At 37.3% G+C, this 13,492-nt stretch overlaps 1 long non-coding RNA gene across 1 annotated transcript; it reads right to left on the reverse strand.

Moving 5' to 3' along the window:
* Window positions 1–2,374: 2,374 nt before the first annotated feature.
* LOC124627193 (uncharacterized) lies at window positions 2,375–9,627 on the reverse strand. The gene is made up of 7 exons (XR_008393887.1): window positions 9,575–9,627; window positions 9,177–9,472; window positions 8,851–8,923; window positions 3,512–3,636; window positions 3,106–3,343; window positions 2,909–2,983; window positions 2,375–2,667 (listed from the first exon to the last, which is right to left on the reverse strand). It is a non-coding gene; the product is annotated as an uncharacterized LOC124627193 (long non-coding RNA).
* Between the last annotated feature and the right edge of the window lie 3,865 nt (window positions 9,628–13,492).

Genomic DNA, 13,492 nt, shown 5'->3' on the forward strand with positions numbered 1-13,492 from the left:
GTGCTACATACATACGCTACATACATACATACATACATACATGTGCTACATACATACATGTGCTACATACATACATACATACATGTGCTACATACATACGCTACATACATACATGTGCTACATACATACATACATACATGTGCTACATACATACATACGCTACATACATACATACGCTACATACATACATACGCTACATACATACATACATGTGCTACATACATACATACGCTACATACATACGCTACATACATACATACGCTACATACATACGCTACATACATACGCTACATACATACGCTACATACATACGCTACATACATATGCTACATATATACATGTGCTACATACATACATGTGCTACATACATACATGTGCTACATACATACATACGCTACATACATACATACGTGCTACATACGTGCTACATACATACGTGTGCTACATACATACATACATACGCTACATACATGTGCTACATACATACATGTGCTACATACATACATACATACATACATGTGCTACATACATACGCTACATACATACATACGCTACATACATACATACGCTACATACATACATACGCTACATACATACATACATGTGCTACATACATACATACGCTACATACATACATACGCTACATACATACATACATACGTGCTACATACGTGCTACATACATACATACGTGCTACATACGTGCTACATACATACATACGTGTGCTACATACATACATACGCTACATACATGTGCTACATACATACATACATACGCTACATACATACATACATACATACATGTGCTACATACATACATACATACATACATGTGCTACATACATACATACATACATACATACGCTACATACATACATACGCTACATACATACATACATGTGCTACATACATACATACGCTACATACATACGCTACATACATACATACGCTACATACATACGCTACATACATACGCTACATACATACGCTACATACATACGCTACATACATATGCTACATATATACATGTGCTACATACATACATGTGCTACATACATACATACGCTACATACATACATACGTGCTACATACGTGCTACATACATACGTGTGCTACATACATACATACATACGCTACATACATGTGCTACATACATACATGTGCTACATACATACATACATACATACATACATGTGCTACATACATACGCTACATACATACATACGCTACATACATACATACGCTACATACATACATACGCTACATACATACATACATGTGCTACATACATACATACGCTACATACATACATACGCTACATACATACATACATACGTGCTACATACGTGCTACATACATACATACGTGCTACATACGTGCTACATACATACATACGTGTGCTACATACATACATACGCTACATACATGTGCTACATACATACATACGCTACATACATACATACATACATACATACATGTGCTACATACATACATACATACATACATGTGCTACATACATACATACATACATACATGTGCTACATACATACATACATACATACATGTGCTACATACATACATACATACATACATACATACATACATGTGCTACATACATACATACATGTGCTACATACATACATGTGCTACATACATACATGTGCTACATACATACATGTGCTACATACATACATGTGCTACATACATACATACATGTGCTACATACATACATACATACATGTGCTACATACATACATACATACATGTGCTACATACATACATACATGTGCTACATACATACGCTACATACATACATGTGCTACATACATACGCTACATACATACGCTACATACGCTACATACGCTACATACATACATACATGTGCTACATACATATGCTACATACATACATACGCTACATACATACATGTGCTACATACATACATACATACATACATACATACATACATGTGCTACATACATACATACATACGCTACATACATACATACATACGTGCTACATACATACATACGCTACATACATACGCTACATACATACGTGCTACATACATACATACGCTACATACACTACATACATACGCTACATACATACATGTGCTACATACATACATACATACATACATGTGCTACATACATACATGCATACATACGCTACATACATACATACGCTACATACATACGCTGCACAAGAGATGGATTAAGAGCTACAACTAGCATCTAGCTACGCAAGACAATTCATAAGGTTAATGCTTTTAGTCAAAACTGACTTTAAACCATTATTCAATGTTTAGAACAACTTCCAATTGTGATCTAGTGTGGCTTTAGATCATATTAAAAAAAAAAAAAAATGGTGGCTAGGAAAAAACTCCAAAGAGTTAGGAGGTAAAAAACCTTGAGAGGAACCAGACTCAACAGGGGGAGCCCATCCTCCTCTGGCATGGCACACCTTACAGTAAAATTCTTATTTAAGCCAATATATGAAATATTAATATATCTAGAAATTGAGACCAATTATTTAATGATTATAAAATAATTTATATATATTAAGATGAATTAATTGATAATCCAATGATTAGATATATTCAGTAGTCTAATGAAGCATCTGCCATCTAGCCGCTGGATCTGGCACGGCCTACAGGCTGGATATCCTGCGGTAGAGGAGGTAAAACATATGATAATGTTACTGAATTTATTTGAAATGTTTTGATTCTACATAAAGTTTCAGGTCAGATATAGGTCTCACAAGACACATTTTTGCTCTCTCACTTCTGAAAACCATCGTACACTAAAATCTAAGCTATCACATGAAAGTACACGCCTCTGAACAAACAGCATATGATAAAATTCACTGAAACACTAGGCCTTACCAGTAGTATTGATAAACTTTACCTCAGTGCTTTAGTGTGCTTCTTCCTCTGCTTCTCCAGTATTGTCGTCAATGCCGTAAACATTTGGTCCCGTCCTCTGGGCATGAAATTAATGAATGAATAAAGGGATCACTACATACAGAAGAACTAAAAGTACAAAAAGAATTAACTCTCAACTAAACCTTACAGAATGAAACTAGCACATATGCTATTATCCACCTTGTCATCCATCAGCATTGTAGCACACTTGATCTAAGAAATTCTGACTTCAATTGGCTGGTTGCTGGTAAATATCAAAATCAGATCAAGATTGAACATTTTCCTGCAAATGTGGTTATAATGTGCAGTAGTACAGTGACTGAAGCAAAATCATTAAAAACTTAGCTTTAGATGGTATATTGCAGACTCATATCCGGTCTTGGACAGGACTGCTATGGTCTCCAAATTCTTCCTGCAACTTTATAGACGGGCACATATCAATAATAACGTAACAAGGGACTGTACTTAATACATCCAGTAAACATTGACAAATTGTACAGATGGAATACAAATTCAAGTTAAAACTTCTATTATAAAGGTCAAAACCAAATATATTACAACAGCGTCTTACTACTTCTCACTTTACCTTGCTGTCTTACCGCCACCCTTGCTCTCACTGTCTGGGTCCTCCCTAGAGCTGCCACACTACTCCTTACTTTGTCCTTCCTGCTGCTGAGGCTCTACTTTCCTGGTAGCTCAATGACATAACACCTTGACATGACCATACACGGCAACCGTTGGCTAAGGCTGTCAAAGTCCCATTGGCACCGTTAATGCGTGCTCAGTGTCCCGGTTTCGTATGGTACAACACAGCAACACACAATACACATTAACCCCACAAACTCATTTACACAAAATACAGTACACAGGATTGTGATAACTATGATAACTGTGTAACACACCCAATTGAAGGAACAAATCCAGATGAGGGATGTAAATGTGATCCAGGAGCGTGTGCTTTTTTGTCGTTGCTGTGGTGATCAGTTGAGTGTATCCTTTAGATTGAAATAATTCCAGAGCATTTTTATTCCCTGCGCATAGGAAGTCCACCCATGTCTCCGCAGACGACGACAGGATGTTTGTCCGTCATGTCCAAATAATCCAACAGGCTCTTCAAGTTTTTTTAAGAACTCTTCAAAACCGTAGTGTGGTGGCCTGTATACAACAGCGATTGTTGCTTCGTTGGACTATATATTTTTGATGACAAACTCCAGATCAGTCACATTTTTATATATTTATTTATATATATATATATATATATATATATATATATATATATATATATATATATATATATATATATATATAAAAAATACACATACACACATCTCCTAGGCTGAGCTAAAATATGCTCTTTGCAATATATTGCGACTCCACCTCCATCTTTTTTGGCAATTTCTTGATGTGTTGAGTAGGAGGCATGTCTATTACGCACAAATAGGTTGCATCCTTCCAATTGGAGATGTGGTGTAACGAATGATCCAGTCAGGTGAGTTTCCGTTACACAAAGAATATCCGACAGTAGAAGTTCATGATGGCATCTGATATCTTCGATGTGGCATGACAGGCCTTCCGTGTTGTGTTGAATGATTGAGTGTTTCATCCATGTTGCTTTCCCTCATTTGCTGCAAAAGTGGCATGATTCCTTTGAATGATGCTCTCGTCATAAATCTTCTTTTCACTGAAGTTCGTAACTTGTAATCCACAAAGTGAAGTCGTTCTGCTGAGGGCAACATATGCCATTCCCAGCTCAAAAATCTTCTTCAGAGACACTACGGCATTCTGCAGTGTCATGCCTTGAACTTTGTGAGCTGTGCAGGCATAGTCTAACTTGATGGGGAATTGTCGACGAACTGCTCCTTTACTTAGATGTTCTTCAGATCTCCCAATATAAACCAAGTTGTCTTCTTCATCTTGCACCCTCCTGCGGTGTTTTTTGCCTGCGTTTGGACTGTTGAGCTGAAGTCCTAGCATCTGAATGGTAGAGATTCCATCTTTTGTTTCAGTGACAATATTTGCAATCTTACTGAAACATCCATTAACAAGTCTATACTCAACATCCAGATTCCTAGTCACCATTATGCATACTCCCACTGCAATTGGTATGGTGTCAAGCAAGTCGTCCTTTTTTCCAATGACAGGCTTTTTTAGTTTCTTCATGCCTCCTGTTCTTAGGTCTTTCCTGTAGTCTTCGGCATCAACTGTTATGACATCAGCGTGAAGAGCGTGCATCGTTTATGTATTGTGTCCATGAACCTCCTTGTTGGTGGAAAATATGTGCAGTGCATCACATGGGCAGTCTTTGGGGTTCTTCACAGCCTGGAGTAACAAAGCCCTATCTTCTTCACCAAGAGCTTCGGTCTACTGCTTCACTCGTAGGTCGGTTCAAAAGTTGGGCAAAAGCAAGGTTTTCTTGCTGACGCATGATCTCCGAGGGGGTAACCATTTGGAAATGGTCTTTCCAAAAGTCCAAAACATCCTCTTCGTACACGCAGAGTGGTTTGGCTTTACCAAGAGGCGGTAGTTGGTGAAACTCTCCCACAGCGAGGACAGAGATTCCCCCAAAAGGTTTCTTGCTGCCTTTGAGCTGCTGAAATCTCCAATTTACATAGGCAAAAAGTTCCTTCGAAATCATGGACACTTCATCAATGATCAGAATCTCCAAGTCACGTAATCTAGCATGTAGTTCATCTAGGGCATTTCCAAGTCCTTGATATGGTGGCTTCAGATTCCTCGGAAGTTTTAAAATGGAATGCAGCGTTTGACCAGAAATATTGAATGCTGCTGTTCCAGTAGATGCGCTCAACAGCACTTCAGGTATGGAGAGATCCCCTTCCTCCCGGAGTCGAGGCAGTTGTTGCAGAATCTTGGATGCCTCCGTGTAGATGCACTTAAATCACGTGTGATTTGCCACAACCAGCACCACCTGATACAAAGTAAAAAAACGGTTCTGGATTATGACCCCACACACGCTTCCGACACCACTGGCAGACAGTGTAAAATATGGCTGCCTGCATCTCATTCAGACTTCTGAACAACTTCCTAACAAATTCAATAGTCAATTGTGGTGCCTCTATTTGTGGCACAACTCCATCTCCATCTTGCAGAATCTGATATTCTGGGATATCATCTTCTACATTCTTGTCGTCTGACAAGGCTTTTTTCCTTGTACAGGTGCGATGCTAAATATTCCCTCACCGTACGATAAGATCTCCTGTCCAATGTCAGGTGGCTGCATGCATGTGTCTAATGTGAGACCAGTGTCTAATGTGTCTAATGTGTCTAATGTGTCTAATGTGAGACATTCAAGCACATTCACCTCAACCAGTTCCACAGGGATGGGTGGTCTGTTTGCTGCTGCAATTGAAGGAATGTGACCTCTCTTAAGATGGCCGTCACAAGTGTGGCAGATCCATTCCCGTCTTCTCTCTTCCAGAACCACACAAGAATCTAAGCAGGCACCATCACAAGCATGAACATATTTCCCGGTTAACCAAGATGCTGCAACGTTAACATTTTTGTCATAACTCGATCTATTACAGACCCTGACTTGATTAGGAAACAGGGCTCTGTGACAGACTGTGCAGACATGTGTAGGGCCAGAATGTATGTATGGCACGTTCCATCACTTTGCTAACACCAAAGTGTTTTCTGGCTGGAATGGATGTACGGTTTATACTTCCTTTTGATCCTGAGGGTGCATTGCAACTGATGAAGCACATCATATGCAGCATCAGTGACACATTTCTGGGTCTTGCGCAGAGTACATCTTAGTACGTGATATGCAGCTGACTCAGAGTTCAGAGCACATCTCTTGACCATGTAGTCTTTCATTTTCTTCTGGAAGACAGTATCTGCACTGTACCTCCTCACAATGTACTGTACTCTTTCTTCTTTGACTGGACAAGAGCATCTGTGTTGTACCTCCTCATCATGTATTGTTTCTTCTTTGCCTGAACAACCTCATCCATTTTGTACCGTCTAGCCATGTAATCTTTCTTCTTTTTTCTGAATTGAGGATCCTGATTGTATTTCTTCTTAACAGCTTCTTTTTTTATTTGTCCGGAATTGCAAATATTTATTTCCTATATCATAATCCCCCTTTTTTTGTTTTCTCATGACATGAGATGCAGTTGTGTCCTTAGGTCCTCCACATTGTTTTAAAATGTTAATTGCTTTACGCATGTCTTCTTCTCCTGTACTTATTTTTTTTAAACCATCATCTGCTGGTTTTCGGCTTCTGGGGAAACAAGATTTTCAGCTCCAACATTTTTTGCTGGCTCTGGTCGAATTGAAATCACCTGTGACACTGGTTCACTAGCCGACGGTGAAAAAAGTTTTCCAGATTGTTGCTCTGGTTCGAATGAGACAGGCATGAATTCATTTCTGGCCTCATCACCACGATCCCAGAAGAGCTTGAGAATTTTGTCAATCATGTCACTTAGGTGCGTAAAAGTTAACATGACTGCAGTACCAACACCAGTAGGATGGGATAAACCTTTGGCAGTTCTTGAGTGTGAATCAAAGAACCCGTACCTTCCAGATCTGTCTCTGAACACAGCAATACACTTTGGAGCAACAATGAGCAGTGCATGACTGACATCAGTTGAAAGACACTACAGTATTTCAGTAAGAGGAATCCACCACCCTTCCATGTCAGGGGTCCCTCTGGCTCTCAGGTATCCCAGCATCACTTCAGACTTCCGCACATGATGTCTTCAGTTAAATGTTGAAACAATCAGCAGTACTTCCTCTATAGTCAGATGAAATCTTCCTTCAGCACAGCACAAAGCTGCGTTTTAACACCGACATACAAAGCATCCCCCTCCTCTAAAACTCTATCAAGGTTAGGCATCTCGAACTGAAACCCTTCATTGTGGTAGGCCAAGAATGTCAGCGCTACACATGTGCACTGATGACTTCTGGAATATACATCGTACCTTACATCACTCTGACAATGAGATGCCTGCACAGACAAAACTTTGGGTGCACTATCACCACCTTCTACACACAATCTATCAGAAAACTGAGCTACAGTAGGACTGACATTTGGCTGTTGAACCTGTAAATAATCATTCATGGAATTAGGCTGCTGGTCAAAATTAGTGTTACAGAATTAGTATCAAATTGTACTGCATAAGTTTTGAACCGAAGGCATTTTGCTAAACAGTTTTAACATAATTGGGGGAAAACAAACTAAAGAAAAGCATTTGAACACAAGTCAAGTGCACATCATGTAAAATCACTTATTTTCAGAAAAAAAAAATAAGTTCATCTAATGCGAATGTTGTTCCACAGCTTTATGGCTTTCATTTGTGGAACACAGTCTCAGTTGCCATTCAATATTTTTTCCAAACAAAAGTAATGATAGTGGTGACTAAGGCTGTCAGTCTCTTAATGTTCTGCTTTATATCTTAATTTGTGTCCCAATTAAGTTCCACCTGTAGTTTACAGCACTAGTTGGGAGAAAATGTTTGAGGAAAATTTACCTGCATATTTATAAATAAAATCGATATTGAATCAAGATCGGAATTAAATTGAGAGGTCTGGATATTGTATCAATTATTTAATGTGAATGTAGCCTCTGGAAGAAACACATAACCTGCACACATGTAAATAAAGCATTGCACTTCACTCTGAAACTCACATTTATTTAACTGAATCGCAGCCTTAGTGATTTCACATTAGCACTATGACATATTATGATTTTAAATGGTTATATCATGCAGCCTTACAAAATGATCAAATAATGTGGTTCATGGATTGTCGTCCATGGAAGGCACTGCATCCAGTATTTTGCGGGTTAATCGAAATGGGTAAATTGCAATCAAGCATTTTTTAAAAATTGAGCACTTGAATTTAATCGAAGATTAAAGTGCCCAGAAATGAGCTTGTTGTAGTCCAAGAGACAGATATCAATAGTACCTGTCCATCTTCCAGGTCCACCTTTCTCCAATGCATTTTTTGAGCCTGAGATCTCTTTCCTTTCCATGGCATCCTTTAAAATATCAAGAGGTAAAAAAGATGAGGGGAAAAAAAACCCTATGCTTGACAAATATATCTGACTAACTCACTAATCTGAGTGCAACTTCTAAAAGTAGAGACTTTACTCTCAAGTCTCAAATCAAAAGTAACCCATGGGTTTCTTTTTAAATCATCAAAAGTAATGCAACTAATAGGCATACTGAAATACACTTATTTCTTAGTCAAATTAAGTTTAACAGGACATCCTCAATGTAATAGGCACATACTTTGAAAGTTCTGTCCCGACGTAACAGCTGTTGAGCCTGAAAGAACAAAACCTGCAAAGTAGTCTCAGGAAGGAAGGGGAAAAAAAATATATATATAAATAAATAAATAAATAAATAAATAAAAAATAAATAAATAAATAAAAAAGTCAAGCAACAATGAAAGAGACACTGTGTAAATATAACTTGTAAAATGCAATAAACAATTTTTTTAGTTTTTTTTTTTTTCAAGAAAAGAACAATAAAAGGTATAGTAACAATGAACTGCTCTCTGTAGAAAAAGCCAAAACGCAAGGGACCTGAAAAAGAAACAGAAACAGACATATTAGGTCACAGTAACTACAATTATGGTGATGTGATGAAAAAGTCATAGTACTGCTTAAGAAACCACCAATACTGACCAAGGTGCAGCGAAAAATGCAAGTTGTGCTCTGATCAGTCAGTCTGAAAAAAAAATTAATGACAACATAAGGAAAACTTAAACTCAAGTCAGCTAGGCATAACTTCTTTGCATGTTAAACATTAATTATATATTTAATCTATATGTAGAATATAATTTTAGGAATTTCTCTCAAGAATGTCTTTTTCTTGACCATGTAGCAGCGAGCTCAAAGGTTGTCACAACTCTCTCCTTCAACAGTTCTGTGAATTAGTGTGCTCTTGCACAAAAACCCCCATTATAATCAATGAAGCTATGTACACTGCAAAATTAACCTCTTACATACATCATATCTGTACTTTGTTGTTTATGATGAGAGAATTCAGTCAGTGAGCAAATAATTATTTTTCACTGGATTTCTTTCTCATCGGTGATTAATCTAAACATCTTCAATTGGACACGGCATTCATATGTTCAACAGAAATGTGTGTAATTAGTTGAACTGTTCAATTATGCAAAAAGAACAAAAATATATCTTTGATGCAACACCTAAATGTAATGTCTCAATCGATGCTTCATTTTCAAATTTCACTGTAATCTCTATGCAATACATAACAAATGGCTACCGTACCATAATTACTAGAGATGCACCGATACTAAATTTCTCAGCAAATACCGATAACCGATTATTCAGAGTGATATCGGCAAATACCAGTAGTTCTGCCTTTTATGCCTTCTTATAAATTAATAATAATTAATTTCAAAACTGTGAAAGAAATAAAAACTTTTTTCTCTTAATTTAATAAGTTGTTCCACAGAAACTGGTCTCAAACAGAAAACATTACACTAAGTAACATTAACACACTTACTCAATTCTGAAGATTAAAGTAAGATTGCTAACTTATTGAATGTTACTAATTCATATTAACATTGAATTCTAAGAAGAAAAAAAAAAATCTTGTTAATCTCACATTCACTCTCCACAAACAAAAGCATTTCTACTTCATCATTGAACATCAAACTGGTGATATATATAAGAAAGTTTGTTATATATTAACATTAACTGGATATGAAATACAATACTCTACAAATATATTTTTCTGTGCAATATATACTTTGTCAACTCATCTTCATTTAAATCTTTCAACGGTGTACTGGAGCTTTAATTCAGCACGAGCAGCTCAAGCTGCACCGCAAATGAAAATAAATAAATAAATAAATAAATAAATAAATAAATAAATAAATAAATAAACAGATAGATAGATAGATAGATAGATAGATAGATAAATAAATAACAATGGAGTCGACGCCGAAATCCTGCTCACTTCCGGTGTAAAATTTTAGAGGTGCATAGAGATAATAGAGATTACAAACGGCAGTTTTGTAATAATTCCACACAAGAGACATCATCTTTACACACAGTACGAAATCGATTCGTTTTCCCCACACTCTTGAGTGATAGGATATAATCTGCCCTGATCATCGGATGTTTTTAAAGTATCCGAGGTGGAAATTTGCCTTTATCGGCAGAGCTCAAGTTTTAAAAAGTTTTTTTTTTGATGCAGAAGAATCTGGACGTTGCCCCGGATGATCAACTAACGCACCTGCTATCAACCTTTACACGATTTAGCATGACCGCCTAAACACTGTGAATGCTGCAGCGCCAAAATGCTTCTCACGCAGTAGACTATATGTAAAATAAACACTGTAAGCCAAAAACCAAAAGAAAGTAATATCCATCAAACACACACAAAAATCACATTACGTTTTCACACAAAGATCTCCAAGTAATTATTAAGAATCTGATGGATAGCAACATGCTAAATCATACCAAATCATGCTAGCACCGTGCTAAATCATGCTAGCAACATGCTAAATCATACAAAACCAAAGAAAATAATATCCATCAAACACACACAAAAAAATATCATATTACATTTTCACACAAAAATATAAGTAGTTAAGAATTCAATGTCTACCTGTACACCATTACTTAGCATAAAGTTTGTCATCATTACAGAGATAAATGTAACTTCAACAAAAACGATATAAAGTAATACCCTATAATACGAAAAATACTGCCTACATTTATGTAAAATAAAGAGCTACATTTGACATTACAAGGCTTTATAAAACAACACTTAAAAACACACACCTGCACTCACCTCAAGAAAAGAGTGGGACGAACACTCAGCAACATCTCCAGGTTGTCGTTTTTCCAGCCAATCAGCAGCAAGCTTTTATTGTACAGCCAATAGAATCACACCGTCGCTGTGGATCCTTTTCACAGACTTTTGTGATTAGGCAAATCCGTTTAAAGTAATAAATCTATTTTTTCATTTCATTTTTTCATTATTATTATTTAAAAAAGAATGTTAATTTCTATCACCATACTTTGCATTGTTTTAAATTAAAAGTGAAAAAAGTCAAAAGTGATAAATTTATATTAAAGTTATTGAGGGAGTGAATGATAATTTGTCATATCTTCTGTAACAGCCATAATCCATCTCTCTGCATTTTTTTCTTCCTGTTATAGTAAGTCATGAGAATTGAGAAGTGGAGTTGTTTTTTGTTTTTTTGCAACTGGAGCAAATGGGAATGCAAAAATTACATGGACTCCCATTTACCTCTATAAAGATGGGTCTAAACACCCTATCTGTCCTGCTCTCAAAGGTATTGGCACTCCCCACCGGGTGAGGTGTCAAATCGATCGGCTTATTGAGGAGAGGTGTGCTATGACTTTCATGAGCGATCGGAATGCCAGAATTCCCGCAATGGAAGCTCAAAATCGGAAAATTTCCCAGAGACTTGCATTGAGTTTGGCCTGCTAAACAGAAAGTTCTAAAAGTATTGCCTCCGTCCACATTCGGCTCTCAAAAGTATTGGTGCCCTACGCCGTCGACTCAAAAGTATAGGTGCCCTACGTGTCCGGCTCTCAAAAGTATTGGTGCCCTTAGCGTCCGGCTCTCGAAAGTATTGACGCCCTATCTGAATTTTGCTACGCAAGCACCACTCACATTTTCTTCAGGAAAGCTAGTGGTGCTTGTAAAGCACTACTATTGTTCTCTTGCATACTTATTATTATTATTATTATAATTAGTGGTGCTCGAAAAGCACTACTATTGTTCTCTTGCATACTTATTATTATTATTATAATTATTATTATTCATCTTCCACTTTTTTTCGGCGCGTAACTAGTAGTCCCGCATCGTTTGTCGGAGATCGACGGGTGAGGTGTCAAATCGATCGGCTTATTGAGGAGAGGTGTGCTATGACTTTCATGAGCGATCGGAATACCGGAATTCCCGCTATGGAAGCTCAAATTCTGAAAATTTCCCAGAGACTTGCATTGAGTTTGGCCTGCTAAACAGAAAGTTCTAAAAGTATTCAATTCAATTCAATTCAATTCAATTTTATTTGTATAGCGCTTTTTACAATAGACATTGTCTCAAAGCAGCTTTACAGAAATATCAACATGGTATACAGATATTAAAGGTGTGAATTTATCCCAACTGAGCAAGCCACTGAGTGGCGACGGTGGCAAGGAAAAACTCCCTAAGATGTTTTAAGAGGAAGAAACCTTGAGAGGAACCCGACTCAGAAGGGAACCCATCCTCATCTGGGTAACAACAGTTAGTGTGAAAAAGTTCATTATGGATTTATATAAAGTCTGTATGGTGTTAGGAGCAGCCGTAGTCCCAGCAGTCTGGAATTAAAGAAGATTTGAGCTCCATCCAGAGGCAGAAAGGATCTGGATCTCTAGTATCTCCATAAATTCGTGTGGGGCTCGGGGAAAGGAGAGAGGGAGAAAAAAGATAATTATGACTGCGAAGTAGTAGAACAGAATCTAGTCAGGGTAGGCTTGAGTAAACAAATATGTTTTAAGCTTAGACTTAAACACTGAGACTGTGTCTGAGTCCCGAACACTAATAGGAAGACT

This window comes from Ictalurus punctatus, chromosome 4, assembly GCF_001660625.3.
Source record: "Ictalurus punctatus breed USDA103 chromosome 4, Coco_2.0, whole genome shotgun sequence".
Lineage (NCBI taxonomy): Eukaryota > Metazoa > Chordata > Actinopteri > Siluriformes > Ictaluridae > Ictalurus > Ictalurus punctatus.